Here is a 16,866-nt window from a genome sequence, read left to right as displayed (position 1 = left end):
GACAACAATCTAAGGGGTTTCCCTTGAAGCAAGTCCCTTGCAAAAAGATACAGATGAGGGGAGAGGGAGCATCGTTCCCTCCTCTATTTTTTCAGATCAGCCATTCAGCAAACACAGTCTTGAGGGAACACTGCAAGGTCCAGCACCTAAAGAGATAACAAGAGGGATGTTTCCTCCCAGCGCAAAGGCACAGAACCACTGCATTAATCATAAACATGGATCATCGCAGTGACAGGAACCTGAGACATCCTCACTGGAAGGCACTTCTGACAAACATTTGCTGTCAAGGCATTGCAGAAGGTTTTACACATCCAATGGAAGGTAAAAATTGAAAAAATTAATCACAGCAATAAGCTGCTGCAAAACATTTTGTGAATTTGGAGGATGAGGTTCAGAGGAAAAAAGAAAAAGAAAAGGTATTGTCATCAAAACAAACCAGATTTCCTAAAAAAAGACTAATAAAAAAAAATTCTGCCAGACAGAGCTGACATGGGGAGGCAGCCTGGCACACCCCGGCTTCCAGCTCTGCCCCACGCCATTTTAAGACCAAACTGACTTCAGGGCCCTTTGTCCAGAACAACACAGTGGCATTTTCCTTTTGGAGAATTTTTACTATTTCCCCTCCAGTGGCCATCGGGATGAAACCCCACCTCGGAGGCACGAGTGCCCCAGGCGGGGAGTGGCCTCCCCGCAGCCCTGCTGGGCTGCCCAGAGGGGCTCAGCCCCGACCCACACATTGCCAGAGGCATCTCATGGGCAGCCGTAATTTGATTTAAGGCAGAGAAGCCAAGGCTAGAGCAGAAGCCAACCGGTCCTTCCTATGTTTACAGATGCTCTCCAGAGCACTGTGGATGGAGTTTTCTCCTATGTCCAAAAATCCAGAGTTACCTGAGCAATATTTCCCGAGCTGCCACCCTGACGAGAGATGTAACAAGGAAATTCAGTCCCATTACAACTGCCACAACTGCAATGTAATACATCAGGGTAATAGGCTCCCACATTTGAGAACAAAAGGCAAAAAAAATTGCTACTGTTTGCACTCTCTGAAGCTTAGATGTGAATCCTCTCCTCCTTTCTTCCACCCAGGCAATGTTCATTATATCGACAGCTCTATACAAAAGGCCAGTGTTCACACTTCTGGAGAAGTGTCAAGAGAAAAGCTTTTAAAGAGTAAAGCAAAATTGTTATGTTAGTGATTATGAGGATGAAGTAAGGTAGAAATAGCTGGGGGACTTGCTGCTTCTTCTGTCAAAGACTTGCACTCCACGTTCACAAAGTTCACAAGAAACAGAAGTCTTTAGAGTCCTGTTTGATTCTTCATTAAAAGATCAGGAGCATTGAAGAGTTTATCTTCCTTCCTCCCTTCACAGTACACAAAGTACATGCACTCTACTCAAACGTCACCTCTGAATAGAGCAATCTCAGTGAGGCGAGGTATAGCAATGGCAAACTGCCCTGGCAGGTTGCACCAGAGGAGGGTGAAACTCCTGCAGGAGGGTGCTCCTGCACTACAGTGAAGCCTGGTCAGCCGCAGAGGTCTCTTTTGCCCCATGGGTGAAAGGCATTTCCCCAGGAACAAGAGAACGGAGAAAACTGGACTGCTCACATCAGAGCTTCTCCGGAGAAACTTAACCGGCACCCATTCCTCAAATCAACATCCAGGTCCATGTGCTAGTATATAAAATGGAGTTTCTCCAAGGTCCAGGACAGGCAGGCCAGCAAGCTGGGTGGGCAAGTGGGAGCCCAGTGCTGTTCTCAGTACATCTGAGTTAACCCAAATATGGACTACTGAGAGGCAAAAAATCACCTCTAGGATAAAAACTCAAAGATATGATGAGAATGGCTCTTAGAAACACTTTGCCCTGGGAATCCAGTTCCAGCAGCAGCAGCTTCGCGGCTTCTAGACTATTTCAACAGTAGATTTGGTTTTCTTTTAATCACATTAACTCTCATTATCTGTTCAAATTGCTACCAGCCGTCTTTAACTTATGTTTGTGATGAGCAAGAGAAGAAAACCTGCTACACCACACAAAAAGAGCATAGTAAGAAATATCTGCTAGAAGATAGCCTCCCACCAGCGTGAAAAGGGGGTCTTGTCCAAGATGGGTGGCATCACAAGCTGGCTGGTCCTGGGAGCTGAAATAAAACTTAGAAAAAACTATTACTGGTTGCAAAAGATTGCTGCAATACTTTTCTGCAGCTATCAGTGCCTCTAGGCATTCAGAATTTACTATGATTCTTGCTTCTTAAACACTATAGCCTTTGCCAGAACATCTGCACACAGAAATAAATCATTAAAGATGATTATTTGCTACTCTTGCAAATGCAGCTCTGACTACATCACACACTTGCTTCTTATATCTTATAGAAATGAACACTTTTCCGTACTCCTTTTCTCTGGGGTTGCCCTCGTAGTAAAATCTGAAAGGAAAGCAGTGAGCATTTCTCTAAAGGAGAAGGTAATATGGTGAAACTATTTACAGAAAACTAAAAACTGAACTTGTTCTTTCACAGGAACAATTTCCAGGTTTTCTCAGAAGAACTGGATTTTTTTTTATGTCATAAGCCATATTTCACCAAACTTTTTCCCTTAAATTCCACCATATTATGGCTCTCCCAACACTTTATACAAAGTTAAGTCTCTGTCTATCTCCTATTTCTTCTAAGGAGAGATTCTCTCTCTTGTCTTTTTTTCCTCCTAAACCAGTCCCCAGCTGTTTATGTATGTCCTTTTATATTAAGATGAGTGTATTCCAATATAGAGTACTTCCATTTTTTAACTTAATTCTTATACAAATATCTTTCAAATTTTACATAAGAAATGCAAATAGACAAAATAACTTTTAGACTTTCTGGTGATAAAAAATATTAAAACAAAATAAAATTAGTATTATCAACTATTTAATGGCAGTGTATAGCTCACAGCAATTGCAGCCTCAATAGTTACTTTTACTTTTATGATCCTCTTTAAATAAATTACTTTTAATTGTTATTTCAGTTTTCCCTCTCAGGCCACGTGCCATTTTGGCAACAAAAAAATTTGGCAACAAAACCCCCATGGTTGTACAAATAATTAATGAGCAGTAAATGCTTGGAGAAAAGCAACCCCACGCTTGGTATTTCCCATTGCAGCAGAGCTATAATTTATACCAGTTGAATAGTCGGAGGCTACCATAAGGATTTGAAACACCCATAATTTAAATTGTCTCAGTTTAAATCAAGTCACTCGATGACACAACTTTCAACACACACTTTTTCTGACACAGGGAAGGAATGGTGTATTTGTCTTCCTAGCTGACCTCTCAGGCTTTGCTCAAGCAAGTGCCATGATGCATCCTGTTTCTGTTGGCAGCTAGATAGCTTCTCGTGCCTTCTGACCAGATATTATAATTTAGCACATCTGTTTTGCAAGCATTGTCAAGCACAACAAGGTTGTAATACTCCTGTCTTGTTAAACGCATGGAAAAGATTGGAAAGATTGAAAGATCACTGAAAAATTTGGATACAGCTCCTCTAGGCACATCACTGGCAGAACACAACTGAGTTACTGCCTCATGATGGGTGATGGTGCTTTTCAGACACGCAGGCATGACCAGAAACACCTCAGTGAGCACACAGAGCTCCGAGGGGAACGTCTGAATGCAAAAGTTCTACTCAATACCAGTAAGCATTTCCTCTTTCCAGGCAAAAGCGGTTACCGTCCATTCCACCCTCATTTTTTCAGTGATGAAGAAATATCTTGAAGAAAGTCTGAATGTGAACAAGATCAATATCACACTTCAATGACTCTAACACGCCAATGTGACAATCTTAAGTCGCATCAACTAATGTGAGTTTTATTCACTAAGAAGTTAACACCATAATCATGACCACAGAAGGTTTCTCATTTTCAAGCTCTCATTAGTTCTACTTCATACTTCTCTTCCACAGAGAATCTCAGAGAAAATAATGTTTTCATTTTAAAAAGAAAAAATTTTGCTCTCTGCCCAAAACCCAGAGATAAATATACAGCTTTGAAGGAAAAGTCTTGCTTTCTTATAATGAAAAAAATGAAGGGAATTGTTTTTATCTAAACCCACAAATTAGATAAACAGTCTAACAACTAAATGACTAATTAGACAAAAATAATTTCTTTTCAGTTGTATTGTCTCACAATATAATTTCCTTTTTTCATTAATCTTCCCCTTTGCTGAAATCTATAGCCCAACATAGGATGACAAAAACATTAATTGGAATCAAGCCACAATATCATGTCTAAAGTTCATTATGTCCTGATTTTAAAATATTTAATTTTCAAATTCTATTACAGTCCTTAAAATTCAATTTTATAACTTACATACAATTGAGCTATAATATAAATGCACCCAAATTCCTAAGAAGCTTGGCACAAGAAACCCACTTCTCATGAAGCGGAGACTTCTGATCATCAATCTGTCATTTGTTGAGATCAATGAGGAAGAAAAAATCCAAGCTACTCCAAACCAGAAAATCAAACTACTCTGGAGGACTCACTCTCAAAATATTTGTGTTTGTTGGTTTTTTGTTTGGTTTTTTTTTTTTTTTTTTAATGTCTGCCACTCCAGAGTTTAAGCCACAATTCTTAGCAGAAGAAAGTGAGTTAACCACAAATATTAGGATAAAAGAATGCTGAAATGTTCAATTCAAGTTAGCCAAGGCTGAAACTCCACAGGGCTTTGTAAGTCAGGTCAGAAGGTCGAACAGCTGTTCAAACTGGACGTCAGTCAAGTTTTCAGCACGTTTCATAATGTGTTGCACGTGCAACCAATATGTTCCTACTGTGTCACTTCATTGAAAGTGAAAGAAGGGGGAAGCAGCAGCGGAGAAAAGATACAAACTTTAATTGAGCACCCGATGTCCTTGCACATTTGCAGGCAGCAATATAGGGCCCAAATATAATATAATGTGATATAGTATAAAGCAATATTATGGGCCAAAAGTGGGAGCAAAATAGTTAAGCATGCTGAGTAGCTTTCTCTAAAGCTGTCCAAAGGTTTCCATCAGGAGGCAAACAGGCTAGAACGCAACTACCACCTGAAAGTAGGTCTCATGAGAAATTACCTAAGTGGAGGAACTGGAGAAAGTCCTACAGACTTGGCAATTAACCAAAGCAAGATGAAGATATCTCCTCTGTGGCTGCAGGAACCCAAGACCAGGGTTAAGTTGCTGTGATTCACTGTTCCTAGGACTGTATCTCCACAAGGCATCTTTACTGGAAACGCAGTTTATACTGGGCACAAACAACACATCCAGAAGACAGAAAACCGCTGGATGATCTTGCTTACCCCTGCAATGGCATGTACTATGTGGCACTTCAGAGTACAGCTTCAATCTTCACCTCAACAGGAGGTGAAGGTGCTAAGTGCACTGGTAGTTCACTTGGGTGGAACCCACAAGATTCCAGATAGAGACAGAAGACAAAAATCATACCTGAAAAGAACCTCTCCAAGTGCACTAAATTGCTAGTACATTATTATTAATAATAATAATAATAATAATAATAATAATAATAATTTTCCCCATTCTACCCCCACCCTTCCCTTCCCTCCCAATTCCCTATTTTGCTCTTCACTGAAGAGATGTTCAACAACAAATTTGGGAACTGCTGCTTCCTACTTACTACAGACATCTTCACACTGTTGCTTTCTGAGAAAATTTGACTATTTGACATCATCTCCATTCTCCTTGCATTTTGTGAGATCCACACAAATCATGTAAAGACTGCACTAGGGAGCTAGAAAAAGCTCAGACACACAAGCAAGTTACTATGTGTCGGCCAAGACATATGAACTACGAAAGAGATCTAAGCTAAACTGAATTGCCTAGCAGTTGCATTTGCTTTAGATTAAGAGGAAATAAGCACAATTAATATGACTCAGCTGGTACAGTATTTTGATAGTACTTGTACCCAGAAGCCGTTCCTGGAAGAAGCTTATAGATTTGGATGCACCAAAGAATAAGAGCATGAGTTCTCCTGAGACCTTGCAAGAAGGAAGGAGGACAACGAAGCAGCTACACAACATAACAAACAGGGAACTATGTAAAATTATTTACAGCATTACCACCCAAAACATTGTTGAAGAAACTTTTCTGAAGTATTAGCAATAGGGACTGCAGTGTGTTTATTTCCTTTATAATGGACCATGTGTCAGGTACTGTAGGAACATGGAAGAAAAGAGAAGGTAACTCTGCTCCTGGCAGCTTCCAGTTTAAGACAGGATACAACAGGAGGATGCAGACAGGAATCAGACGGAGTCCAAGATAATAGCGAGGATCATCAGGATCGTATGTTAGGTCTCGGCATGCCTGAGGACAGACGTTGTCAAGGTTTGTGTTAGTGCCAGTGGCTTTCAAAAATAATGAGATACAATGATTTCAAATGTTTGTAAAACTAAGGGAGGGATCCCAGGGAGGGAGGGATCCCACGGAGTTCAAAATGGGAGTTAAGGCTCAGTATGTTTGATGCTGCCCAGAAGTGTAAATAGATAGGCTGGGAGATTCAACAAAGAAGCAGAGCAAGAAAATTATCCTTGCAGTTGGTTTCTGAATTGATACAAGGTGGTGAAATTGCTTTTGTCAAGGCCAGAGAATAGGACATACCAGTAAATGTGACGTGAGATAATGACAACTTGGATAACAGTTTATTTCTGTGTATGGAGAGTGAAGACATTTGAAAGTGTGTGCAAAATTTAAACATAGCTTGGAAATGAAGACGCAGAGAATTGAAGAAAGCACTTGGACCATAATTTCATTGTCAGTAATGAGCAAGGATGATTTAGGAGAGGCAGAAGTTGATCAGGCTGGGTCCAACTAAAGGCTGAGCTATGACATATCAGAGAGACGGGCCAAACTCTACATTTGGTCAAAAAAAAAAAAAAATACAGCTCTGTGTTATAGGAATATATCTGCCCTTCATAGGGACAGAAGCCATGCTGGTCTTTGTGAATAAAATTACTTCAGGCATAAGGTGCAGAGGAAAAATGGATCAGAGGACAGGATCTTTTAGTAGACCATAAGCAGTATTTTGGAGTATACCAGGACCTTCTGAAAAGCAATTTCTAAGTGTGTCTCAGAAAACAGGTGGAGAACCATTGGCAGACAGAATCACAGATGGTAAGGTTTTAAGAAGAGATTTTCAGATAAAATCAAAGGTAAGTGCCAGAATAAAATTATGGCAGGGAACAGAGATTTTTGTTGGTTGATAGTATTTACTAGAAGAAATAAAAATGTACTAGCTGAGAAAAGGGAGAAGGACTAGAGAAAAAGGAGAAAGACTAGAGGAGGTTCTGGTAAAAAGCAAGGTAAGGAAGTCGAAGGAAGTTGAGCTCTGCCCAGATGAAGAAGCCATATCTGCAGGAGAAGCAGCAATTAAAGAAGTAGTAGGTGAGGCAAGGCCATGTCAGTTTGTTGATTCCCTCCTCCTCCCTCGGAAGCAATCAGCAAGACACGTTTGGAGAAGAAAGAGGCAAGAACATGGGGACAGCTGAGAGTGTATGCACAGAGAAAGCGTGACTCACCTCAGCCAGAGGCAGGGGACAGAGCTAAAGAAGGACAGGCACATTCATCGTGGCAGAAGAACTCGGTCTATTCATGGGACCTATGCCAGAGATGCCCCATAGCAAAAGCAAAAGAGGCAGATACTGGAGGGCAGCCAGCCTGTAACTTGATGATAGGAAAGAGAAGTGAACAATTAGAGGGTAGAGGAGGCTGCAGAAGGGAAATATTTTTAGAAATGTATGTCACTAAGGCATAAACACAGTGCACACACATACACACTTCGATGAGCTATGCCCTTAACTGCATGCATTGCTTTTCAGAAAAATCCTTAAAAGATAGAAATGTGGCTTCAGCTGAGAGGGAAATTGAGGTGCAGAAAGGGGTAATAGGTGTCATTTCACATGCAACATTACTTCAGTGCCCATCTCCCTGTTCAGTGACCGTGTAACCACACTCGGCATGATTTTATTAGCAGTCAGTCATGCATCAGGCAGGACGCTTTCTCCAGGCCCATAAATAGTTCTAGGTGTGTTAGCAGGTGGTTGAGTGATCCCTTGAAGACAGTTCCAAGCACAAAATAGTGAAACTATTCACCTCGTCATTTAGAGACGCAGCCCTCTCTCTGGGCTACTGCTCCTACCTCGGGATCCAACACCAACTGAGAATCTGCTAGAACCTCCACGTGACAAGCTGATTAGCAGCAGGTTGCATATCTGTACCATTTAATCAAGCGAGTGCACAATACTGTTGTCTGTGCAGTGTCCTACCGTTGCGTCTTTATCCAAACCAGTCCTCATCCTATTCACCCACAGCCACGTTGCTGTTAGTTTATCTAGATCATGTGGGATTGTGGAAGGGATGGATTTGGGGGGCAAGGGGAAACATCTGGAATTAACAAGGACAAAACAGAGAGCATCTTAACAACTGTGGAAGCTCTTCAGCCCATGTCGGCTCGACGCTTTCCTCAGCCACCTCGCAGTGACTGCACGGACACTGGTGGAGAGCATGCCGTGCGGAGCATGCAGCACCGGGCTGCTGCACCCACTCAGGGAAACACACTCAAAGAAGCGAGATGCAAATGCTGCTTTCTGGCTACTGGACAGCCCCGCAAGAAATCGGGTGTCTCAGTATGCATGGGGCCAAGTAGCAAGCAGCTTGCACAAAAAGTTCATGTGAACGTTAGCAGCCTGGCATTAATGGCTCTTGCCATTTATAGAGTGAAACAGAGCTTTCTGTCACCCTGTTTCTTCCTGGCTCTGGTACAGATGCCATTGTGAAGCACACTTTTGCAGACAGTATACATTTTAATGTGCCCTTTCATCCTTCCCACCTATGAAACCAGGATGACTTTCCAATGGAAAGCAGGTGTTGGAACGCACTCTGAGAGGACCCGCTCTCTCTGCTTCGAGGAGCAGACGGCTCTCTCGGGCACAGCGGTGAGGCAGCAGGCTGGGCAAAGTCAAAGCGATGCAGCATTTGAAAGCAGAGAGTTTCAACATCCCTGACGCCAGGCACGTAGCCTCCCCCGTGTCACCGCACTGATCAAATCATGTGTCACGACAGTCTATGCCAAGAGAGGGGCATGGTGGGAGTCTCTCCTTCCCGGAGAGGCACTTTTCGCCTCTAGAAAGTGTAAAAATTTCACCACGGGGGAAGGTACCGAAAGGCCATTTCATGAGACGTTACCAAACAATTTCTCTCTCCTTTATGAATTGTCACAAGCCATTAAACATTGGCATAACTGGCAGACAGGAAAATCCTGCTGAACTGAACTGCAATTCTTGAGCAGGGATAATAAACCGTCCAAGAAATCCAATTAATACAACTGAGCCCAGTGAAGAAAGATATTACCCTACACCCCAAAAAGGACTTGTTGGAAGCAAGCAGGTAAGTGAATTATTAAACAAGCTGTTAATCTCAGCTTTCACCAGAGGCACATTTTGTTGAGGAAAACTCGAGTCCAGAGATGCAGTCAGGGTTTTGGGTTTTCTGTTTCAGTGCAAAGGACAGGAGATTTTAATTCCAGCTGTCCTTTTCTTCACAGTATGGGTAAGCCCATTCACATAGTACTTTTGCTGTGTCTTTATTCACACAATTTCATGTCTATGAGAAAAACATTAAAATTAATGTATTCTAAAATTCTTTTCACATTAAAAACAGAAATCAATCTGCTCAGTGCTGTCACCAAAGCACATTACAGTCTACCCCCATATTGCACCTTAAATAATCTTTACACAATACTAGATTTGCACATTTTTCTCTAGGAACCTAAAATCAGTAAAGGAATTGCTTCTATTTCCATATTACACGCTTGTCTTCACAAATATCCAGTTTACATGAAACAGTCATGACTAGACTGTCACCCTGTCTTTTGATGGATCTTAAAACATAACTGTATTAAACTTGTCCAAAATAGGAATCATTTACATACCTGCTGTCACTTGTCCTCACTCTACAAACAAACTCCATTATTTCTAATTATTTCATTATTTTTAAATAATCCATTTGCATTTTTTAACCAAAAGGGGGGAGGGAAAAGGGAAGCATAAGACCTTTTACACAGCCTTTAAAAAAAAGAGGCAATTACTTGCCAGTGTGAACTTCCTTTATTGTACCAAGGAAGCATTGTTTCTCATCAGCTAAAACTGTATTTAAAAAAAAAAAAAGTAGATGTCATTAGACAGAAACAACTAATGTTTGCCACTTAAGAGGAAAGAAATAAGCCACAACCTTACCAGCAAGGAATTCTGACGAACAGCCACGCTTGTCCCGCCAACTCCCACACCTCACAAAGCAGAGAGGAAACTTACAGAAATTGGCTGCAATGCTGAAATTGCCCAAGAGGAAACTGGTGTCTCTTTTACAAGTCATGACTACACAAACCACAAGCCAGGCATCAAAGCAAGTGTTAAAAGCCATGCCTAGCAGAACTACTAATACTAGAACCAAGCTAGGTAGAAACAGGGTAGGGGACGGGACTAAAAAAAATGGAAATATTGCCAGATAGCTAGTTTTTTCATTTTTCTTTTCACACATGGAAATTAGTCTGAAAACTGTGTTATCAGATACTTCTGAGAAGAGGCTCAGAGTGCATTGTGGGAGACAGAGAAAGCATATTATAGGTGCCCCGTAACAAATGGCGCTATCCAAGCCTCAGCGCAGTCCCTGTTTCTAACCCGTTCCCCGGAGCAGCCCTGCAGCCTCAGTCTCCCGGGGACCCTCCAGGGTCCGACCCTGCACCCCGAGGTGCAGGAGAGCTCAGGGCAGCCCGAGCCCAGCCACGCCGAGGCTGGGAAGCCCTGGGGACAAAAGGAAGGATGGGGCATGAAGCACTACCGGTTTGGTTTTTCTGGGTCACCCGCAAGGTGTGTCCCAGGAAACACCGTCCAGGCAGGGATGGGGCTGACAGGAAGGTCTGCAGAAGAGCCCACGGGTCTAATAGTTTCAAATTAGCAACCTTTATTTCCCATTTTTCTTTTTTTACTACCTGATGCCATGGCAAGCCAAAATTAATGGCCCTATTCAAAATATGTGACAGATGCTTCTGTAAGTTACATTTTCACTAGGACTGGGGAACAAAGAAAAATAAAAGTCAGGGCCTTGTAGTTTTGGGTACTTTTCTGGCTTGCGTATTCAACAGTTTCAGCCACAGGTATATGGACTTCAAGAATGAACAAACATCTAACTATAGCACAAATATCTAAATAATTTTTATTGCTCTACATAACTCTCTACTTATTTCACATTAGTCTAGAAAAGACAGAGCACGCACTCAAATCTCATCCTTCTTCAAAGTGATAGACATTGCTAAAAATAAGGTAGATCATTGCATGCTTTGAAGTAAGTTTTTCCTTTTTGACTCACTGGAATATTACAGACCGGTTTCTTCAAAGCAGGACCGAGGGATGCTGCTGCCTAGGGATTCTCCTGTGTTTCCTCAGATCTCTCTCTGCTGCGGCAGGGAAATTCCAGGGTCCAAAGGCAGGTAAAGGAGACATCCAGAGATCTGAATGCTTTACTATTCATGACACTGAAATTACAGTGCCACCTGTAGGACACTCAGAAGAAATTTAATTTGGGCCTTGCTGATGCCACAAATGCCAGTTATTATAATCATAAGGCTTTCTAGTAGTCTTGGCAGAAGCATAAGAACATAGAAAACGGATGACTCATGTCAGTCTATGGGGAGTAACTTGAAAGCCTTGTTCACACTGAGCAACATGCATTGTTTTAAGTACCTCAGTGCACCCAGAAGAATTTTGCTACAAAGATGAATCTTTTGTGGGAGGCAGACGTGCCAGTACATCACACTCACAGTCCACCTTAGAGCTGGTGCTGCCGTAGGCAGGGGAGAACTGCCGCATCCTCAACCACTTCCAACCAAGACAGACATCACCCTCAAACAGATGAATCTGAGGAAAGTTTCCATTACGGCTGCACACCTTTTTTTTTTTTTCTTTTTTAGTTTACTTTTTGGCTATTGACTATGGTAACTTAATGTATCACACTTCGGTGACTGGTATTTGTATTGCATGCATATGGTACTTTGCATCAGTGTTGGGAAGCACTCATATAGCCTTCAGAATATACTAACAAACTTATTTGATGTTGCTTTCTCTCCCCCCTCCCCTTTACCAACAGAGTAATTTTCCACTTTTCCAACCCATAGCTAAGGTGATGTCTGTAAAGACTTCTCTTCATGTGTCATTTGAAAATACACAGTAAGACAAAGGTAAGTATATGCACCTTTGTTGTTAAATTTCTGTTAGTAACATTTGAAGTAGAAAATACTCAACTATTAAATTAATATCTCTGTTGCTGCAAACAAACTTAAAAGAGGAGATGTACAACATGTTCAAAGGCAGCTTCTGCTTAATGTTCAGCTGTGGTCAAAACCAGAACAAAACGTTCAGACAAATGAGGAAGGGAATGGTGAATAATATAATGGGTTTAAGAATGCTTTTGTTTAAATCAGTGGCAGTTTTGTGGGGAATATTATGTAAAATAACCATCACCCCAAACAATAAAAAGAATTCTGTAAGACTAAATAGCAAAAGGGTGAAAAGAATGATCAAGAATTGCCAGGAAAAAAAAGCTCTTGTAGGAATATGGATTTTAATACAAACAATGCTTTGTAGTGTGGTGTAACTGATAAGGGATTCAACATAAATATTTAAAATTATGATTCATATAGGGAAAACACAACTCTTTCTCAGTCATATAAAACAAAGAGGGAAGGAACAAACAATTAAAGGTGATAAACAAAATGGACAGAAGGAAGTGGGTTTGAGCACAGTATTTGGAACTCACTGCTGCAGTGAACTGAGTCTGGAAATTGGTGCAGAATTGAAAATACTACTCTGTGAGGCAGAGCAAATAGAGATTCACTGTGTGCAGAGAGCAGTAAATGAGGTAATTTCCAGGAACATTTGATTGAAACATACATGGCAAATTTCACAGCATAAGAAAATTATTCTCTCAGTTTTACTGGCTTCTTATGGCCACAGCAGTGACAGAGTAAGAGACCTTCACTAACTGTTGAGGTAGATGCTGCACATCAGTTTCAGTAGGATGAGTAGTGCAAAAAGTTAAAAGATGCAGAAAATTGTGCAAATACATGCTGTAGACATCACTAGGCTTCCATCCAGGGGCGTGGGGGAGGCTGGAGCAGAAAAGAGATTTCTGAAGGGACTTCCAAGTCCTTGACAGCTTGCCAACATGGCTACAAGGACACAAGAAAACCTGGGGGGGGACAGGGGACCCACAAAAAATAAGGACTTCCCAATTTCCATTTATCTGGCAAGCTCTCTGTGAGGAAGAAAAGGATTGTGGAAGCAGAATAACCAAAATCATATGTACTAGAAATGTGAGAGCAGCTCACAGAGATAAGAAGAGTAAGGCTTGGTGAAAGCAGGCAGGTTAAACTACTTTTCCGTTGTGTTCCTAGAGCAGATTTCAAATCCACTGGATCTGGGCATTGTGCAGGGGAAAACGCATCTGTTGAAAATTCAAGGCATAGCATCTGTATTTTCTTCTTGAGCCGAGCAGCAGTTGTCACAAGAATCAGAAAAAACGTGACCCAGTTCGCAGCTTATTTGCAGTAGAATCCCATTAGACACTGTGTCTTTTTTATTCAAAAATGTTCTGTGAGCATTTGCTTCTTATCAGACAGGAAAGTTGGGTATCATTTGAGCCTTCCTTTGCCTATTCAGCCAACTAAGTAACAACGAATGTACCAAAAGGTATGGGAAAGCCACTGCAAGCAGATTATGTATCACTTACCAACAAACCCTATTGGGTGCATGATTTCTGCCACAGGCTGCGGAGACCACAAGTGGGATGAGATGAGTATCAACCAATATGATTCATATTTGCCATACCCATCTGTTATATGCAAACCAGTTGCTGCTGGCACTTAACATTTATGACTGAAAGCTACCAACTCCCACTACCACAAAGTTTTCCTTCTAAGCAGTAAAGATGTTCCAGCTTCCTCTGTGAGGTTTCTTTTCTATTTTAACTTGTTTCACATAATTAAGTGAATTTGAAACTGAGAACATTAACCAGCCTTTGAATACTCCAGTGCTGAGAGAACAGTGGGCTTTTTATACACATCACTTCAGTTTTGTATTTCTCTCAGATCCCTCAGATCAAGTCAACCTTGCAGGAGCATTATTTGCAAAATCAAAGGAGAAGAAGTCATCTATATATTTATCTCTACCACTTCACTAAATCCCATTGTGAGACTTTGAGAATAAGATGCTGATGGACAACATGGGACTGGCAGCCTTGAGCAGGGAATGAGCGCTCTGAGGCTCCAGCCCCGACTCTGGCACTGACTCACCACTTGACTTTGAACTGACCACTTCCATAGCTGTACCTCCACACTTTTAAAGCAGGTGCAGAGTAATTACCTACATTGGAGGAATGTTACCAAAATTTGCTAATTAATACCTCTAAAATGTTTGGAGTTCCCTAGATTAAATGTTTCACAGGAGGGCAGTATATTAGCTATCTTTATAATGACAGCATTATCAGGAAAAAAAAAAAAAAAACAAAACAGAACACCTTTAAAGTGACCAGAAAATTGCTTAAATGTCTTCAAAACAAACAGTTGTCAAAGTTAAACATTAGACACTGGTTTTATTGCAGCACTATACTAATCAAGAAGTTTAACATGTGTAGAGAATCCTAAATCCCACTCTTTGCTTCAAAGTCATTTCTTGCACAACCTTATGCCACTGCTTTCCTTTAATCTTTGATAAAAAGCCTTCAGCAGCTCCAGTCATATTAACACTACTGCTGCTTGTTGCAGCTGTATACGTTCAAAATGCAGTGACCTGCCAAAGAGCCTGCAACAGCTTCCCGTTGTAAATATTCCCATAGACAATTTCATCACTAACCCTCTGACAGAAACCGGGTGTTCCAGATATGCTGGGAAATTATTCCCCTTTGCTTGGTTTGAACCACATCTAAATACTGTACCCAGTTTGGGACCCCCCCAATATAAGAAAGACAGTGACAAACTGGGACAATCTCAGCAGGGGACACCAAGATGGCTGGAGCTGGAGCACTTGTCTTGCAAGCAGAAGCTGAGAGACTGGGACATTTCCAGCTTGAAGAAGGGATAGCTTCAGGGGTCATCTAACAGCAGCCCTCCACCACCTACAAGGCGGGCAGCAAGATGATGGAGGTGGGCTTTTCCCAGCAGGGCATGCCAGGAAGATGAGAGAACACAGGCAGAAGTTGAAACAGGGGAGCTTCAGACTGGATATAAAGAAAACCTCTTTCCCCATGAGGACAGTGCAACCAATCACCCAGAGAGGTTGTGCAGTCTCTGCCCTTGGAGGTTTTCAAGACCTGACCTGATAAAGCCCTGAACAAGCTGGTCTGAGCTCACAGCTGAGCCTGCCGTGGGCGGGAGGTTGGACTGAGACGACCCGAGCTCCCCTCAGCCTGGGTGGTGCAGCGAGCCCGTCCTTCCCTCCCGGAGCCAAACCTACCTCTGACTAGCAGGTCATCTACAAATGTGAAGATATTAAAAAGTCTTCCCAGAAGTAGAGAGATGTATATATTTTCAAAGAGCAGGATATGGATGAATACAAATACAAGTTTAGAACCTGTGTATTTGTGCACGTTTGTAAAAATCCATGCTAAAACCCAGCCACCAAGTATCACTGTTAGGGATACGGTAATGAACTGAGACTATACACCTTCAAAAATACACTCCTTTAGAAGTTTCTTTTCTCACTCAGCCAACCCATCCTTCTCCTTCATTCATACATTTCACCTGTTCTGCCAAGTCATCCAAAGAAAGTTTTTAAAGCATGTTTTTTCATAGACAGAAAAAGGAATAAGACCTTTATATTTCATTTTTAAAAAAATTATTTGAGAAAAGCAGGGAGTTGTTGGATGTAATGCTTTTCTTGAGAAGAAAAAAATTAGTTAAATAGGAAAAACAAACCAAATAAAACAAGCACACACTTTTTTTTTGCATTCTTGCTCAACAGTTTCTATTCCAAACACAGGGTCATTTCACAAAAGCAAAAATTAAAAAGGAAAAAAACTAGTATATGTCTTGAAAATGAAAATATTTTGAAGTGTTTGAAAGTCTTCTGAAAAAAAATTATTTTCACATATCTCAAATTTATTTTTTCAAATAACTCTGGAGTTGTGCTCTAAGATTCCTAAGGCTAGCCCATCTAATTACTTGTAACGAAACCAAGAGAGGGATGTCCCATTCTAGCTGTAAGATAAGGAGCTAAAAAGCCAATGCAGCCATTGACTTGTGTCATCAAATTCAACAATTTGTCAACAATTCATCAATAAACTTTAATCACTTTGTATATAAGTCACTGAGAGTGCATTGAATTCAATCATCCTTTAGGGTCACATGAGCTGCATTTAAATTTAAGTACTATCATGATACAGCCAGCTGAAATGCAGAGCCTTCAAAAAAATCTTTAACTTGCAAAAGGTCAATTTTTGAAACATTGGTAAGAAAAGGCTAACATACCATGGTCCTTTTGTTTGCACATCTATTTATCAAATAACGGCTTTTCAAATGATACTATCATTGGGTATATACACATCATCTGTATTCATTTGGATTAATTGACTTCCCCCAAACAAAATTCCCTCCGAGCTTATTTCCTTTGTGCGCATCCTTGGGCTGAGAGAAGCTGACTGCCGAGCTCTCACACCTCTGAGGAGCAAAGGGGGTCACGCAGCAACGCTGACACATTCAGCAGGAAGAGCACCAGCATCAGCTGCGCGTTTGTCGGTTCTCATCGGTATTTTCTGCTGAGTTTGCAAAGCATCCGCGATTGCGGCTTGCTCTTTCTCTCTCTT

The sequence above is a fragment of the Mycteria americana genome, chromosome 3 (genome assembly GCF_035582795.1).
Source record: "Mycteria americana isolate JAX WOST 10 ecotype Jacksonville Zoo and Gardens chromosome 3, USCA_MyAme_1.0, whole genome shotgun sequence".
In the NCBI taxonomy this organism is placed as follows: domain Eukaryota; kingdom Metazoa; phylum Chordata; class Aves; order Ciconiiformes; family Ciconiidae; genus Mycteria; species Mycteria americana.
Note: the sequence above shows the minus strand (reverse complement) of the source record.